Raw genomic sequence first — 13,062 nt, forward strand, 5'->3', positions numbered from 1 at the left:
ACGACAGTTTCCTGATCCTAATATGCCCCTCCAAACCCCTGGAAGGGAAAGACAGAGCGGTCCACTGCATTTAACGTGGATGTCATTACAACCAAAATTTATCGAGGTGAAACGAAGGCATATAAAAAAAAAAGGCAAGCTTTGATGTTGAACACAAGTTTTCTTTCATTTTCCGACAAGGTTTTCAAAAGCTCTTAATTTGCTGGAAGCTATGAGTAATTACTGGTGGTACATTGAACCACAAGAGGCACAGTGTGTGCTGGCAACTCCGGAGAAAATACCACCAAGTGTGAGGATTTGAGGAGAGATGAAAAAAATGAAAAGAAAGCGAGAGGAGACACAGAGAATGAGAGAACAGAGCCCATTCTCACTTTTAAGTTTGTGAGGGTTTCTATCTTTTATAAGGTTTTTTTTTCAATGCTTTCCAGAAGCGATAACTTGAGCTGCGAGCTGTTGGTGAGACACGTGATGGAGCGAGGCGTGACTCACAGTTGGATTCAGCTCATAGGATTCGGCATTTGTAGCGAGGCGTTGTCCCGCTCTCATTAGAGCAGTAACTTACCCAACATCACAGACGCTTTATGGAAAGTATCTTATTATTATTTCAGAGCAACAAAACATGTATTACAGTTTACAAGTTATGCATTAGGGATGTGTAACTTTCCAAATTCTAACTTTTTGTACACTATTAGATAAAAAATACTCAAAACACACATTGATCTATAATGCATAACATCTCATTCCAGCAAGTGAAATCAAATGCTCATACAGTAGCACTCGCACTAAAATTCTGCCAAAATAGATGCCTTTTTCGTTGCAGGGCGAGGAATTTCAGCAGGTTCTGTGCTAGCATGATAAGGCAAAGGTATGTGATCCACTCATAAGATACAGTAACATATACTTTGAAAAAGCCTCAGCAGGCAACATATACCCACAAACAGTTTGCTTATACCAGCGCCGGCAGCATCAGCGCGATCTAACCAGGGCACCATCAGTGGGCAGAGCAAACAGATAAACGAGCAGCCTCACAGGGAGGATAGGAGAGGGGAGGATGAAGATGAGATGGATGAGAGGAGGGGGGGGGGGGAGATAAATGAAACATCTAGCACTGCTTCAAAGGGAATGGAGTGATAGAAGATGAAGAAAGAGAATTTGTGCTCCAAGTGAAATGTAGAGGGAGACAGATTGCTAGAATGATCAATTAGGGCATCAAAGGTATGCTGGATGACAGGGAGGGAGGGATGGACTGAGGGATGGAGGAAGTCTGAAGGGGTGGGGAGGGCTGACCTAAGAGGGGGGAGGATGTTGAAAATGGAGATTGGAAGGAAAGGAAATCAAATAGATTTCAAAATGGCAAAAATTTGAGAACTCCCCCACAAGTGAAGCCCAAGAGTGCTCCAGATCCAGCTTTGAAGTGTCACCACCCATTACCCGATGAGTTTGTTCCTCTGGTTCCTCTCTGACAGTCCAGCAGTCTAGACTTAGGGGTAAATTCATTTAGGAAAAGAGGATGAACAATTCAGCCTGCTGAGAGGCAAGGCAGGTAACCGTGTCATGTCCTTGGACTTAACTGAATAACTAACTGAATTCTTCCACTGGCCTGGAGGTTCTTGCACCGTCTGTTGGGAGCCAATTACTCCCAAACAATGAAGTTGGTGAAGTTTCTGCCTACAATATAGATGCCCTGAGAGGGCTTCTGTAGATGCTCAAATCTCACATCAAAGACAGGGAGCCTTTTGTTAAGAATGAAAAACATCTTCATTATTGCTGCTGTTTCGTGTAGTTTACCAACCACATTAGCCACAACACTAGATCAGAAGATCAAGCAATAGCGCAAAACATGCAATGCAGGCTTCTGTGCAGCATCTCCTTTTAAATCATGTTTTGAATTCTAACCCACCTGCTAAAGTCTTTTAAAAAAAGCCAACAACCAGAAAAGAAACAGACACACAAAGTCACAGAGCGTGACTCCCACCAAAACAAGATGGCTTAGATAGAGGACAACAGACTGAGGTCAATGATTAACCAGACCTGCCAATGTTCCCACTGTGGAGACTCGAGAGCAAACACTTACAGTCAACCATGCTTCTCCGTTTGTGTGTGTGTGTCTGTGTGTGCGTGCGCTCCATCACGGAAAAACAGCAGCAACGCAATACTGTAAAACCTCAATTCATTCTTTTCTCATTTAGTCACCAAGAAAAATAGCTGTACAATGATTTGGTGCTGAGTCTTGAGATCTTTAAAGACTGAAATGAAACAAATAACAAATGGGCATTTCACAGATGCTGTCAGCCAGATGATAATCCATACTGCTATGTGCATAATGGTGTACAAATCATATGCAATAATATCATTTTCACCTAAACCTGCCAAGACAAAGGCCAATCAATACAAAAATGCTCCCAAAGTGTATGCATGCACAGCATACTCACACACTAGCTGTAATATCCAACTATATATTCTGCTTCTCCTCGGATGTCCTGCACAGCTGATAACAGACAGGGTCAGTGTTCCTCGTGGGACGAATTAGCATCCAAATGTCCATCAGACATCAGAGAGCGCTCCAGAGGACCTGAGCTCGCTGTGAGGAGCATCCACAAGCACGCAGGACTCCTCCTCACTTTATGCCCCTGCTTTTTGCTACAGAGGCAGAGAGGGAGGGACACCGAGAGAGAATGGCCTTTTATTGCCTCTGTATCTATTGGCAAATACCAGGGGCAGCCCAGCCAACCCCCCTCCCAACGGCCTAACAAAGCAACAACTCCCCTGGACTGGACTGCCTTCTCAGCCCCTGGCCATTACTACACCAGCTATCCACATCTACCGTTTTCATCTAGTGGCAAGAGCGGCTGCACCCTGCCACCCACTGAAGCCCACTGTTACCTCTTCCATCAGGCCGCCTTCGCAGAAGCACACAAACACACACGTAGGCAATACAAACTCATGCAATCACACCTACATTTTCTCCCCTCTCTCTCCCCATCTCTCACACACACACACAAATACACACATAGTCACACAAAGCTGAAGTTGGTTCAGTGTCAGTGTGGCAGTTTTGTAGCATAAATGTCACTTCATCTCTGCACAACCTTGTCCTCAGAAAGGATGAGGATCATTCATTATGGCACATGATGAATTAATTATCACCATCCCCTTCTGGCTCATGTTGCCTTAAAGAAAACACAGTGTGTCTTTCCTCTTTGTGTTGCTTTTCAAAGTGCAAAGCTTTAGTGAGCATGTCTCCAGAGGCTGAAAATGTTTTCTGTATCAACAACACAGTTATTTTCTCAAGTGCCATGCTGCTCTGTGCTGTTTTCAGGATTGGTTCTGGTGACTGATTGCTTCCCAAAGGAGGACAAGCTCATTTAAGGCCAGAGGTGTATGAAACCGGAGCGGTTGGTCTTATTTGAGGTCACCTGCCGTGCCGTGAGGTCACGAGGTTAATATCCGGTGCGACAGCGGCCACCTGGACGCTTGAGGTCATCCTAAACACTGGAAATTTTACTGACCCATTCATCTAACGCCAAGCTCCGCGGGGCTGCTGCAGTTTCAGGGCTTGGCATCCCTCGAAGAATTTATTGTGTTTAACCCAGTGGGCTTTGTGTGTGTTTTCTTTAGCAGACTCTTGGGTGCAATGTAAAGTAAGTGAAGAATGATTCTAAAAGGCTCTGTATTTAAGAAGGGAATAACTTGTGACAACTTAACCAAACCCATATTACAATTTGGGGTCCGCTGCCCATCGGCTTGGTCTAAATGGAGCATGGAATAATGATGAAGGGGAGGATGGAAGAAACCAATGGCGGTTATGAAAATATACATGTATAAAGTGAACATAAACGTGTGAAATGTGGTGGTTAGTTATGCTATAGGCTATAGCCTGGACATGTACAAATCAAAATGAATTGTTATCAACAACCAGTCTGTATAAATAATGTTTTCTCTAATGTCAAGGGGGCAAATTCAGCTAAATGTTGAACAGCAAAGTTTGCAATAAGTCTAGACCGTGATATACATTGTAATAATATTTCAACTACGCAGTTAGGAATGGCCTATAAATGCCATAATGTATCAGCCATACAAATGTGCACATCGACGCAACGTTACACCTCATATGTGCTTCCCAACAGCCCGTGGCCAGCGTCCAAGACACCGACACACCGAGACTTACAGACGCCAAACGACAGGTTGAGAGGCAGACAGGCAGACAGACAGACAGACAGACGGACAGACAGACACACAGCATGGACATTAACACAGAGACAGCTTGAAATATCCATTGTAATAATATTATAACGCCGCGCGGTTTATGGTGTAAACTGGACCGGAGAAGAAATGAGTTGTGTGGGTGGAAGGGATTGAAGCCGTGTGTCACCACTTACCTAAAAGACGCAGAGAAGTGCGCTTTGCCACCAGAGCAAACTTTCAGAAGAACTCTGTATTACAGAAAAGTCTACGGCAGTCTTTTTGCTCCGCGGCTGCTCTTCGAAATACTCGGCCGCTAAGTGCCTGTAATCCAACGGTGCCACAGCAGTTGTTGCGCTCAGTGCGACCTCTTGTCAAAACTAACAAAACAACAAATTACTCCGCAGTTGCCGACGCGCCGGGTGAAACTATACCTGCAGCCTGACTTAAACTTGACAGTCTTGAAATGAAAAAAGTTGTTCACGGTGAGGAAAAGAATAAAATAAAAGGTCTAGAAACCGTCGGGGTCCCTGCTCCTCAGCCGCTTTTTCAGTCTGAGCCCCGGCTGCGCTGCTCCAGCCTCAGCCCAGCGCGAGGCCAGCAGGCGCCACCAGGTGCTCATTTACATAACTGCACCGGCTGCGTCCAATCACAGCTCTGAGCAAGGTGCTTGATTGAATATTCCACCAGGCAGCCCACCCAATCAGAGCCCCTCGTGGGCGGGACCTGTGACCTTAACAGCACTGTAGAATGAAATTCAATGTGAGCCTTCGGGGAGAATGGGAGTTTCATTGTTACGGGAACGGTGAGATTTGGGGAATATGACATACGATACCGAGGCAGGACGCAGAGTTATTTCACCTCGTTAACCCTTTGCGTGTAACAAAATGTTACTCCCCTGTTTTTAAACTCGTTCTTTTTTGTCTCCAGTATTTGACGATATAAACTTGCACTCTCTCGTTTTTACAGCCAGCACATCATCTGTTATGTCTTCTTTCATCCGCTCAACATTTGGCCAGGGCCATTTAATGCAGACCTACAAGAGTCTGCCTTTGTATTTAACTTTAAAGGCAACTTTATTACAGAGTATTGCCAGTGTAACTGTATACCATTACTGCCCTGGGCTATAATGACTGAGATTGAAGGGTTCAACAGTAAAACATAGCAGAGCACCAGGAGAGTTGTAGAAATGGGATCTTTGGGGCAAGGCAGAAGTGAGATAAGAGGTAGCCTAATGTTAAAACAGCTACATATGTATAGATGGGATATATCCATATTGAATAACAACAAAACATACTGTGTAAGTGGTACTAGTTAGACACAGACAGAGAGGGAGAGAGGGCTGTGCAGCTCTCTCAGTATGTGTCAGTGCTTGCCCGCCTGACTGAGAGGAGGGAAACTTTAGCTGGCGCTCAATCAGCAGTGAGGGACAATAAAGGTCATTAGCAAACTCTGAGCTCCACCTTGGATAAACAGGGGAAGAGGAACACTGATACACACTCTGCCAGACTGACTGCTGCCTAATGTCACAGAGTCCCTGTGTGTGTGTGTGTGTGTGTGTGTGTGTGTGTGTGTGTGTGTGTGTGTGTGTGTGTGTGTGTGTGTCTGATGAATTCCTTGAAGTGAGACAGTTTCGGCTGTAAGTCAAATGTTTTTTTCTGACTGAAGTAAAGCCAAAGAGGTGATGAATTTGTGCCATGTATTCGAGATGACAGGCGATAGATCATCTGTCATCCCTCAAGAACTAACAGATGTGTGTGTGTGTGTGTGTGTGTGTGTCTGTCATAGTATAGTTTTGTTGCTTGGGTCTCGTGCGTGTCAGTGGGTTTGAATTCCTCCCATAAATTAATAGAAAACAATGTAAAAGAAAAAAAAAAAGCAAGATGGACCACATGCATTTACACACACACTCTCTCTCTCTCACACACACACACACACACACACAGTCTATTTGTTGATCAATTCTCAATATCTTCTGTGAACTTCCACTCCTACCCCAGGCCTTTTTGCGTGTTTCTGCAACACCCACCCCACCCCCCTCTCTTTCCCTCTCTCCCCCCTCGCTCCCCTCTCTCTCTCCCCCCTCTCCCCTTCTCTCTCTCTCTCTCTCTCTCTCCTCCTCCCTCTCCATGTCCCTTTGTATTATAAAAGAGTTTAGCTGGACTTTCATCTGGCCTGGCTTCGCTCTCTCTGCATATCATTAACATTCTATCACCAGTTTTCAATTCATAGCTAAAACCCAAAGTCTCTCTCCTTCTCTCTCTCTCTCCATCTCTCCCTCTCTCTCTCCTCTGTTTAATGGTTAAGCTTCCTTCCCTCCAGCCCTAGTGCTTGATGTAAACCACTTCATAACTGCCTCATGAACTGAGTTTTTCTCTCTTTTCCTCTAATCTGTTTAGCCACAATTCAATCATGATTTATTAATGTTCTTTGTTTTCGGAAAGTGCAATACAAATTAAGCTATTGTTTTTGAGAGAGGAAGGAACAAATTTGGGTCATGCAGTTAAACTAAAAAAAAAAAGAAGAAAGAAAGAGATGATGCAGAAATAGTTGATGGGTATTTGAGAATTATTATCCATGAGGTGCAGTGACAGAATGCTAACTGGTTCCCAAAAAGTTATCCTCCTGAACAGAGTAATTCTTCAGCTCTTGTTCTCTCTCCAGTGCCTCTCCCTTCTCCTTTCAGCCTTTTTTTTGTGTGTGCACTTCGTCCAACTGGCTCTGCTTTGTTCGTTGTCCTGGCAACTGCAAATCCCCTGGCAGAAATTATGACCTTTTCAGTATTATTTCCTTTCTTCCACATGCCTCCTCTCCCATTCTTTTGTGTCTCAATCTCTCTTTGCCCTGCTCCTTCTTATATATTTTTCCCCCTTACAAAATGTGCTCACTTTCTCCATGCCGTTTTGGTTTGTTGTCACTACCCCCCCCCCCCCCCCCCCCCTCTCTCTCTCTACTCGTTCTCGCTTTACCGAGTGAAAACCAGTGGGGCATAAAAAGCAGGTCTGATCCTGTGAGGAATTCACTTGGAGAGAGATGAACAGAGGGAGAGAGAGAGAGAAAGAGAGAGAGAGAACTGAGAAGTTCAAGTTGTATAGTGTTGATGATGAGTCAGCAAGGAAGAGAAAAATAGTTGGTGTGATAGGTAAGGAGAGATACTGGGAGGGAAAAAGTATAAGAGCTGCCTGAAACTTCAGCAGCCTTTCAAGTGAGAGAAAAAGATTTTCCACAAAAGAAAAAAGTCTGCAAGTTAAAAGAAAGTCTTTACATTTCAGAAAGGGTATTGGGTTCAGCAGAAAATTATTATTTTTATCCAAAGCTCCTATTACTTCTTGAGGGATGACAGATGATCTATTGCCTGTCATTTTGAATACGTAGCATGAATTTATTACCTCTTTGACTTCACGTTGGGGGGGGGGGGGGGGAACCCATTTGAATTAGAACTTAAAGTCTCCCACTCATGGGACAACACACACAAACAGTCACACTCACACACACACACACACACACACTCTGTCCTCCCCCCTGTCATGGTCTGACAGCTGTGGAAGGCTGCAGGAATCAGACAACACAGATCAGCTCCAGAATGCGAAGCTTGCAGTATGTTGGGAACCGACGCAAACCCACATACCAGGCATACTGGCCTCTGAAACATCCCCCCCCCCCCACTGTCTTTTTCACTGGGAATATCTGAAACCAGTAAATGCCACAGATTTGTAATGGCTGATGAAAAAAAAACACCATAAAGCTCCACAGCTCCATTTGCCGCAAGCCAATTCCCTTTTCTTTTCTCACGCATGTGTGTTTGTGGGCGGATGCTTGGTTTATATGAGAAAGCAGGGATGTATGTATGTGTGTGTCTGTGTGTGTGTGTGTGTGTGTATGTACAACTATACGTGTACCCCTGCGTCCCCCCTATGTCTGTTTACTGTGACTTGTCTGTGCTTTGTCAGTATCAGTGTCACAGGCCTGGGGTAGGGTGTATTTGATTGGCCCCTGGGGAGGCAGTGGGAGCGCTGGAGGTGTCAGGGGTCGCAGGGTCAGCGTCTGCCCCAGGGGGAGGTTCCTGGGTGGGGGTCACGGTGGGCGTCACAGCCCCTGCAGCAGCTCTCTTTTTAGGCGTTCGGTGTGGAAAAAGGTTGTGTCAGCTCCTCTCGCTTTTCACAGCGCTTTCTGCAACTTAGCCCTTTTTCCTGTCTTCGCTGTTTAATTTGTCAGTGTGTGTTTGTCTGACTGATGAGCGGAAGAGCTGAAGAATTTGTTTTCAAGACGCTGCATATCCATTTTGGGGGGAAAAAATCATTACTTCTTGGCTGCTATCCTTTACAAAGTACAATCATTTAAATTTTGCGTCATCAATTACTTTGTAAGAGTACGTGCCACTTTTTTCAAGCAGTAGAAATCTCATTTTGGAGCCAAATTTTGCTTACATAAAGGGAAATGTACACAGAGTCCTGTACTTTTTACAGTGAGCAGATTAATGTTTGCCAGGCGACACCAGTCTCTCTCATAAATATTTAAGTATGTGCTGCTGGATAAATCCAATCATGCCTGGAGAGTCTGTTCATGTGATCATAGGGCTGGACGTGTGTGAAGTGGATCTTGGGTTTGTATGATGAGCTCAGTGTTGTCAGGGGAATGTGGAAAGGGGGGAGGGGGGTCTGAGGGAGTTTGGGGGTAAGGGGGTGCTAGGCGGGCGCTCCAGATGACCCCTCACACAGTCAGGAGGTCCCTGGAGACTCACTCAGCTGTAGCAGCGCACTTGCGTCTCCTCTTCCTCATGGCTGGAGGAGGGGAGGCGTGGACTCTTTTTGGGTGTCAGGTTTCACCCCCCTCGCTCAGAAATCCCCTGCTCTTCATCTGTACACACACACACACACACATACACATTTATCAGACACACACACAGTAACACCCATGTCATAGTGAGGACTACAGCCTTTGCTTTGGCATTTGGGAAGCTCTTCTACAACTGTCACCCCCTGTTCAAACTGTCACTCCAGCCCCTCTAGGATTTCGCTTCCTTTTTCCTCCCTCCCTCCCTCCCTCCCTCCTCTCCTCTCCTCCCTCCTCTCCTCTCCTCACCTGTCCTGGCCAGCCTGTGAATGAAAATGGCCTTCCTTTCTTCTCCTCTCTCTGCGCTGCTAACAATAGCGCTTTGGGAATTACTCACCATAACCACCATCGGATGTTGCCCTGATCTACTTTGTCTGGCCCTCCACCCATTGTCTTTACCAATTACATGTTCAGCCTTTCATTCAGCCAGACAGAAGCCTCTCCACCCCCCTGCTCTTCGGCTCAAACAGTAGTTTAGCTCGGCTGCTCGCTGTCTCAAACAGTCCCGTTGGTATGTGTTCATGGGGCCTGTGTGTGTGTGTGTGTGTGTGTGTGTGTGTGTGCGTGCGTGTGTGTAAAGACATAGAGCTACAGCTACCCCTTTAATAAATGTAATGAATATTCCAATTGGTTAAAACCCAAGGGAGAAACAAAACTCAGATAATTCATTGGAGTAATTTTGAACGCCTTGCCAGAGGACTTTATCTCCATGGTAACCCAAGTCTGATCTGCTTTCAGTCTCAGCTCCTGGATCTAAACTCTCCCTCTCTTTTTTAAACTTTCAGGCAGACTGTTGCTGGCTCTTTCCAGTGAGAGTGAATGTTGTGGCGGATTGGGAGGCGCTGGGGTGGGGGATGAAGGGGATGAAGGGGGTAGGGGGGTGGGGGGTGGGGGGTGGGGCTTGGAGGGGTGCGAATGAGTGCCATTGCTATGCAGTGAGAGGTGGTGCTAAAAATACCTATTGACACATGGACTCCAACTCACAAACAGGGTCACAGACAAACACACAAGCCAATGACTGAAGGGGACTCATTCAAGCAGCACCGCACACACACATTCACACACACACACACACACACACACACACACACACACACACACACACACACACGCACACACACACACACACACACACACACACACACATGCACAGAAACATACACATATACAACACAATGCTCTGCTTCATCAAGCGAGAAAATTAAAATGCTTGAAGCTTGATGCTTTAATAACGATTTATTACAGTATTATTGAACTAGAAAACACTGCACCCCTCTGCGTTTAGACTGGCAGTGTTTTGTGTTTTTAAAAGCTCCATGTCAAACAGAGAGCGGGCCCTTTCCACACTCAAGCACAAGTCCTTAGAACAAACAAACCCAGCTGCCATATTGTGACCCTCTGTGGGAGGAATATGGGAAAGCTGCTCTGTACACATCGTGTTGAACGCTTGCTGCGGAAAATATTGTTTTTGAGTTTACCTCGGGCTGACATACTTGTGGGACAGTTTGCCGAGCGTCGATCACCTGAAGTGAAGGGATCCCTGCAGTCTCGCTTTTCATCCCGCTCTATTTACAGAGCCATCTCGACAATAGATGGGTGTGGTGTGTTTACCTGGGTGAGCTCCTCTGTGATAACAGCAACTGACTGCACTTTGTTTAAAACTCAGTCTGGGCCGCATCCATTTCAACTGCCTGAACCTCTCCCACATCTGGACTGATGAAGGAGGATTTGACAAGGAGGTGAAAGCCAATTTCCAAAGGGAATCTATGCCATTTTCTTTCATTTGTGAGAGGTGTCATCAGAACGTTGCCACACTAAATCTCCATGGTTATTAGGGATGAGACGATATATCGAAATTCAATATACTGTATATTGCAATATGAACATGTGACAATACGTATCGTGAGGCAAAAAAATTAATCACGATATCAGCTACATTTTATTCTGCTGTAGTAATCACAAATGAGATGACTTGCCAATCACAATTCACAAGATCTCCATCAAAATTATATTATTTGCACTTTATAATGATATTCTAGCAAGCCAGTGCCATTGCTAGCAAGATTTGTGGCTCAGAAATAAATATAATTCTGCACAGTCATACTTTGTTGTCATTTAACTTTTATTTATTACATCATGTCATGGTTGTATCAAATTGTGAACCCTTTATCGCATATTGAATCATATTGTGAGATAAGCATATTGTCCCATATGGTTATCTCTTCTAATTTCTCCCAATTCATATTTCTTTTTGCCCTTGAAAGGCTGTGTGGTGGAAACAAACAAGAGAAGAAGCTGAAGACATCCAATCTGCAGGGCTGAGGCCTCGTCGCCCCCCCGCTGCTGAAGCACCAGGAAGCAGACTGCGGGACAACTGCCCAGGCAGTAAATCAGTGTGTGTGTGTGTATGTGAGTGTGTGTGTGGTCTCAGCATATGAGTGGGAATGCTTGTGACTATGATCGTATACATTTGTCCACATAGATATGAAAGCTGTTTGTGGATGACTGCAGGCAAGCTTTGTCTTCGAAAGAGTGAGAGAGAGAGAGAGAAGAAAGAGAGCGACACCATCCACACTCATAATAGTTTGTGACCCACCTTTCTCAGGGTGATAAAACTGAACATGGATGTGATATCATGTAACACATAGTGTGCATACACACTATTAACACCACAAATGAGAAGCCTGTGCACAATCAGCTAGGTGCACCTGACCGTTAACTGCAGCAAAGATTCATGCTAATGCTGGCTTTGATAGCCCTCTAGTGACTACATAGGTGTACCTGCCAGCTAAGATATATAACTATCATTTACTATAATGAGGCTAACTGCAGTCTAAATGTTTTGTTAGAGCCAGCTGGGACATTTGATTTTCTTTCTTTATCCACAAGTGTCTTTTAAAGGAACTCTAACACACATGTGGCTATTGTCGTTCTCCCTTGTCCTGAAAAGTTTTTACAATTCCCCACACCTTTACTCTCTGTCTCACCTGTGTGAGTGTGTGTGTGTGTGTGTGTGCGTGTGTGTGTGCGTGTGTGTGTGAGTGTGTATGGTGTGTCTCTGCATGCTGCACCCAGGGGAGCGTATAAACCAGACTAATGAATTTTTCTGGTCTGCTCACGCTCTGGCTCTCATACGAAACCAATTCATTACTGGTGGGTCTCACCCACATGCTATTTGGGGTCACAAGGGAAGGAAGAATGGGGCGAACAAGGGAAGGGGAAAGAGGGAAGAGGGCAAGAGTCCTTACAAGAACCTGATTACATCATGAGAAAGCTTTCCAAGAAAAAAAAAAAAAAAATCAAATTCAAACCACATGGGCATTATTGGTGTGACCGATGCTGGCAGCTAAGACATTTTTACACACCAGAATTTAATTAACAGTTTTTAAATTTATGGTGTCATGCACCAGTAAATCTGGCGTCTTTGTCTGGGTGTAATTACTGCCATACAGGTTTCAGGGCCACAACATAGTTAAAGCTCTAGCTGGGGAAATTAGGCAGCTCATGGCCCTGGCTGTCAATCGGAAACAATTCCAGATGATTCCTATTTTTTGTCTTCGTTTATCTAGTCAGCAAATAACATCTTTAAGTACAGTAAATGCTGGCACTGAATCCACATTGTGCAAGTTGAGGGGATTTCCACCCACTTCCATCCCATAAATAACAATTTTAACAGTCTTCAGTAATGATTATCATCATGCCAACTAACTGCCTTTTCTATGAGCGGCTCACTTAATGTCTCACATAATGAGATACTAGCTGCAGCGAGACTCCCTCTGACAAGGGGATTGGATAGGCGTCTAGAGTGTAAACGATTCGACAAACTCTGTCAATGCACTAATCTCTAATAGTGTAACCCATAATGACAGTGAGTTATTACCATATTACATACTCTCTCAGATGGGATATAAATTTCAAGGATATGCTTCAAAATCTTAACTGATGTGCCTCATGTCGATGGAAACCATTTTATTTGAGAGTGGAAAAGGTGATAATTTATTCCATATGCTTCACAGTTTATGAACTCCAAAATGACTGAATTCACAT

At 44.8% G+C, this 13,062-nt stretch overlaps 1 protein-coding gene across 2 annotated transcripts in view; it reads right to left on the reverse strand.

Annotated features, from left to right (window-relative positions):
* ddr1 (discoidin domain receptor tyrosine kinase 1) overlaps window positions 1-4,720 on the reverse strand; it is a 36,016-nt gene extending 31,296 nt beyond the window's left edge. The window contains exon 1 of one of the 2 annotated variants that reach the window (XM_071908223.2): window positions 4,380-4,720. The gene's annotated coding sequence lies outside the window, so the exon portion shown is untranslated. Of the gene's footprint in view, window positions 1-2,432; window positions 2,509-4,379 lie in introns of those variants that run through there. The other variant, XM_078286948.1, reaches the window with a different exon arrangement.
* Window positions 4,721-13,062: the final 8,342 nt, after the last annotated feature.

Source organism: Centroberyx gerrardi, chromosome 12 (genome assembly GCF_048128805.1).
Source record: "Centroberyx gerrardi isolate f3 chromosome 12, fCenGer3.hap1.cur.20231027, whole genome shotgun sequence".
Taxonomy (NCBI): domain Eukaryota; kingdom Metazoa; phylum Chordata; class Actinopteri; order Beryciformes; family Berycidae; genus Centroberyx; species Centroberyx gerrardi.